Here is a 5,316-nt window from a genome sequence, read left to right as displayed (position 1 = left end):
TATTGAACACCAAAATTTGTGTAGGCACGAATGAATACCAAACAATGAAAAGGCCAATGATTTCATACGTGATGATGCCTTAATTCTACATATTGACACGAAACAAATGTCATAAGGAACCAGCCAGCAAGCGGAAGAAAGGCTTGTCGTTACAGTTTCTGGCAATGGAAATGAGCAGCTTATAGGTGTGCCTATAATTTCGAGTAGAGCGGGCCGTGGCATTCCATCTGCCGTGTTCGAGGTGTTAGAAACGTAGACCATCGCTGAGAGCATTTGAGGTATCTGTTACGATTTTTCAGCTTCGAACTCAGGCGTCCACAATGGTGCAGTGGTTTTGTTGGAAAAGCAGCTTGGAAGAAAGCTTTTGCATCTGCCATGCCTGCACCATAGAATGTAACTCACTCTTGAAGCAGCTTTTAATTCAGCGTTGAAAGAAAAATCGTGTGGACCAGATATTTCCATTTGGAAAAAATCTGGAGGGTTGTGTACAAAACACGACCTCAAGGTAGACGATGAACAACGCGAGCGCGTAGCACGAGTTCTTTTATATCCACAGAAAGTGAAACGGTGGGTCAAAAGGCCCGTTGCATACATCATTCTGATGTCCGTGTTGGGAAAGCATGAACGGGATTGGTTGATTCTGATATTTTTACTGGGTAGGATACAAATTGAGATTTTCAATAGATTATCGCAAATAACCAAAAGTTTTAATGAGTCGATTGGTATATAAATCTTCAAAATCCTTCGAAAGATAAAGGCTCTATTAACGTTCAAAATCTTACATGATTTCGTGACGGTCTCCAATTTTGGATTCTGATTTGACGCCCAGCACCTTCAGGTAAAACGTTGTCCAACGTCAAAAAATCAGTGGAAAACGTTCGATGCAAATTCTTATTATTCCATCGAGTCTAATGGTCAATTTACAATCTTCTCTTGTCTTGTCTTATCTTGTCTTAGCACATGCACAGCCAGTAATGAAAAGCACCCTGGAAATGTTGGTTGTATTTCCGAGCATTTCTTGTCCTTATTAGCTTTCTACAAAATTTGTTTATTAGGGCATGATTACAAAAAGATGATACAGCTCCTGGTAAGCTAAAGTTCCTGGTAAGAAAAAAAAAACAGATTAATCCACCTAGCGGTGACGATGCCTTTCTCAATTCAATCGTTTGGTTTCACTTTAATGTGATACACATCATAAATAATTGCCTATATTACGGCTCTTGCAAACGCTGTATACTGAAACAACCAACCAAGCTTATATGGTTCAACACACCATTTTCTTCATAACTTTTGAACGCAATGACCGATCGTGATTATATTCAATAGTGATCAACTAGCGTTGTCCCCCGTTGATGATGATGATGATGATGGTTAGGAATTACTATATGAAAAAGTGGCGGGGGCAGCAGGGACTATGTCCAAGGGCTTGACGATCCCTCCCCAGGCCATCTGCGAGTTGTGGGGCTTGCCTAGGATGTGGTGGGGTTTGACAGTGGGCCCTGTTAAACCTCTATAAAAAGCTGCATGTATCCGCAAGTAGGCCCCACCAAAGCGACCGTGTGCCGCTCAAAGCGCACAAGCCCAAGTCCTGGTGTTAATGGGACGCTAAACAGCCCTGACACGACCGCCCTCCGACGAGACAGGAGGTTTGCGCTGGCCCAATAAGCCGCCTAGAAAACCAATCATTACGAACAATATAAGAGATAATGCGACTCGATATAATCGGCAAAGACCTAGGCGACGAATACAGGATCACGATTGGAAGCTTGGAACATGGAATTGCAAGTCGCTAGGTTTCGCAGGTTGCGACAGGATGATCTGAACAGACCTCTACCGACGGGGCGACGATCCCCGCCGGTGGGCCGCGCGGCGGCACTGGATTTTCGAATAAAAATTAAAAAACCACTCAGTTCGGTGGTACAAATAAGACTCTTTATTAACTTACATTTAACTTACAGCTAACCTACTTTATGTTGACAATTTTCTCTCTCTCTTTACTTAATGACTCTCTCACACATAACGGTTCATTTAGAACCTTGCCAAGTGCTGTATTTTGCTTATAAAGCAAAAGTAAGCAGACTTAAACAACAAAACCCTGTTGCTGTGCGCAAAACTCTTTTCTAGCGCGGGTCGGTGCCAAGGTAAACTGACTCCGCATAAAAGATTGTGACGAATCCCCCTGAAGGAATTTAAGTAGTTGGGGTCGTCACATTACCCCCTACCCAATGAGTTGAAAGTGTACTTAAAAAGATCACTTTCAATTGAAAGTAGCGGGTTGAGTTCTAAACTTTATAGCAACTTGGTAGAACTTGCAATATTTTTGTACACTTTTCCCTTTTTGGATAACTTTAAGTATCCAGATCCATACAAAATTCTATAAATGTACTCCCCTTTTGTTTAATTTTCTGGAGGGTGTTTTCCTCTCCCATAATATCCTTTTTAAGGAGGCACAATTCTCCTCCTGCAATATCTCTTTTTATTTCTTTCTATAGGAGGCATGACTCTTCTCCTGTAATATCTCTTTTAATTTCTTTCTATAGGAGGCATGACTGTTCTCCTGTAATATAGTATTATTTCTTCAAATAATAAATCTTTCTATAGGATTATATCCTCCTTCATTATTTTCCCTTATTAAAATTTGGCAAACTAATATGCCAATATGAACATTTTCATACGTTGTATATAAAACCCACTTTTAGAAAAATGTACCATGTTGTTGTTTTCAAAAATGGCACATGAAAAATACTGCAACTCTACCATATTATATGACTTTCGAACATTTATCCAAAAATTAAAAATGTGATGGCTCCCTTTTCGGTCAAAGGCCAAGCAGAGTCATCGCATCACCCCCTTCCCAATCAGCTCGTGGTGGAATATGAGGGTCCATTTCCCTTTCTGATGATGGAATGTGAGAGTCCATTTCTCTTTCCCAATTTAAAAGACAGCTAAAGTAATGGTTTTGATTAAAAAACCAAGCTAGCCGTCATATAAAAAAAAGATTGTCCACCAAACTAGCGCTTTAGGAGGATAGATTCCAATGTTTCCATCAATTCATATCTATTTATGGTCATTAGAATGCATTGCATTATAGTAGTAATTGCGGCTTTAGCCGAAACGAAGCCGAAGCGCAATAGCCTGACGGAATACCTGCCGATTCCCTGTTCCTCCTTTGAAAGAAGAAAAAATTAGCAAAAGATTCCTTCTTTGAAAACGTTATAGTGAAAACCAAGGCTCAAAATAGTCCGTTATTAAAAACAAAAAGGCTTGAGAGAGACTGAAATTTCTAAATACAATTAGTCAAGATCCATTTTTTAAGAGAGAGAAAATTGTTCACAGTTTTTTTTGTTTTGAATAATTTCATAATTTTAATTTTTCAATAATGTGTTCAACAATAATATAACAATAATTTTTTTTTTCAATCGTTCTACATGCTACGAATTATACGCTGAATGTTTTAAACTGTTTAGTCTTTTTCTGTTTGAGTTCTTCAATGTGTGTTCGTTTGGGGCAATAATCTGATTAAATTCTGTTAATTAATAATAAAACTCAATAAGCAACGTGCTCGACGTCACATACACTCGAATGATTTTTCTGTACATTTGTATCGCGTAATTCCGCTGCTTTTTACTTTCAAAATAAATTTTCTCGATTAAAAACACTTATTCTTATATGCTAAATGTTGGACTCAACGTGCTTCTGTTTCTTTGCAATATCACTTGAACGCATAAAAAGATTCACTTTTACACACAACTTGTGTTGTTGAATTTAAAAAGATGTTTCACTAGTAGATAATAATAATAAGCGATCAAAAATACGCGCAAACGAAACAAAATCCGCAGTTAAATTATTAATACAAAAACTTATTATAAGACGTCCAGTTGTAAACCAAATGCATATTTTTCTCTGAAACTTATAAGAAAATACTCGTTCAACTAATGAAAGTATCGCACTACACTTAGAAGATAAAAGAAGACAAAAGGCATACTTATCATTTAAATCACTTTCTCGGATATCCTATCGAAGTCGAAGCTACTAGAAACCACCTGCAACAGAGGATTCACCAGGCTTACGTTGCGTGCTGGAACCTTTCTTCTCCGTCGGCAGCTGGACGTTTCCTCGTGGATCCCGCAGACCCTCAACCAAAGAGTGCACAGTTGAACCATCTTTTGTCGCAAAAGCACTCGTTTCTTCCGTGCGTACTACGCAAGCAAATCCGTAACTCGACCAGAGATCTACATCACCATTCACATTTGTTGGGTGTGATATCCGGAACGTAGGACAATTCCCGGCTTCTTCACCTTTGCATATTAAAATCCACTTAGCTGTAGTTCATTGTAAATCAGGATCTGATGAAAACTCAATTTTTTGTCGTAGAAACGAATGCCCGTGGTCGTTTCGCAAGCGCCACTTTTCGCTTATCGCCATTTCAAAACAATTACACTCAGCTGTTTTCGTCGCAATTAATTAATGATCCAATTTTACACTCAAGCTTTGCACAGCATAAAGGCTCTTCGCGCTTCGTTGCTTCTTGTTTGCTCACTTCAAATGTTCTCTTTGTGAAATGTTATCCTTGGGGTTTTCATTGGAAACCCGATCATGCAGGACACCACATTCTTTGTCACTAATGTTCACCAAAATCTCGAAACTCACTTAAATCCATATAAGCCATTATTTTCGCAACGCAGATTTTTTCTGGCGTACCGGCGCTTCACACGAAGCGCTTTCCGCTGTCACCACAATGAACAGACCTCTCCCGACGGGGCGACGATCCCCGCCGGTGGGCCGCGCGGCGGCACTGGATTTTCGAATAAAAATTAAAAAAACACTCAGTTCGGTGGTACAAATAAGACTCTTTATTAACTTACATTTAACTTACAGCTAACCTACTTTATGTTGACAATTTTCTCTCTCTCTTTACTTAATGACTCTCTCACACATAACGGTTCATTTAGAACCTTGCCAAGTGCTGTATTTTGCTTATAAAGCAAAAGTAAGCAGACTTAAACAACAAAACCCTGTTGCTGTGCGCAAAACTCTTTTCTAGCGCGGGTCGGTGCCAAGGTAAACTGACTCCGCATAAAAGATTGTGACGAATCCCCCTGAAGGAATTTAAGTAGTTGGGGTCGTCACAGATCTACGATGAATTACATCCCCGCAACTTCGACGTCGTGGCGCTGCAGGAGATTTGCTGGACAGGACAGAAAGTGTGGAAAAGCGGGCATCGAGCGGCTACCTTCTACCAAAGCTGTGGCACCACCAACGAGCTGGGAACCGGCTTCATAGTGCTGGGTAAGATGCGCCAACGCGTGATTGGGT

The 5,316-nt window shown here is 39.9% G+C and overlaps 1 long non-coding RNA gene across 1 annotated transcript; it reads right to left on the bottom strand.

Annotated features, from left to right (window-relative positions):
- Positions 1 to 1,910: 1,910 nt before the first annotated feature.
- LOC134216265 (uncharacterized) lies at positions 1,911 to 4,807 on the bottom strand. The gene is made up of 2 exons (XR_009980578.1): positions 3,986 to 4,807; positions 1,911 to 3,909 (listed from the first exon to the last, which is right to left on the bottom strand). It is a non-coding gene; the product is annotated as an uncharacterized LOC134216265 (long non-coding RNA).
- Positions 4,808 to 5,316: the final 509 nt, after the last annotated feature.

This window comes from Armigeres subalbatus, chromosome 2, assembly GCF_024139115.2.
Source record: "Armigeres subalbatus isolate Guangzhou_Male chromosome 2, GZ_Asu_2, whole genome shotgun sequence".
Classification (NCBI taxonomy): Eukaryota; Metazoa; Arthropoda; class Insecta; order Diptera; family Culicidae; genus Armigeres; species Armigeres subalbatus.
The sequence above is the reverse complement of the archived record's forward strand: the minus strand, read 5'-3'. Positions and strand labels throughout refer to the sequence as shown.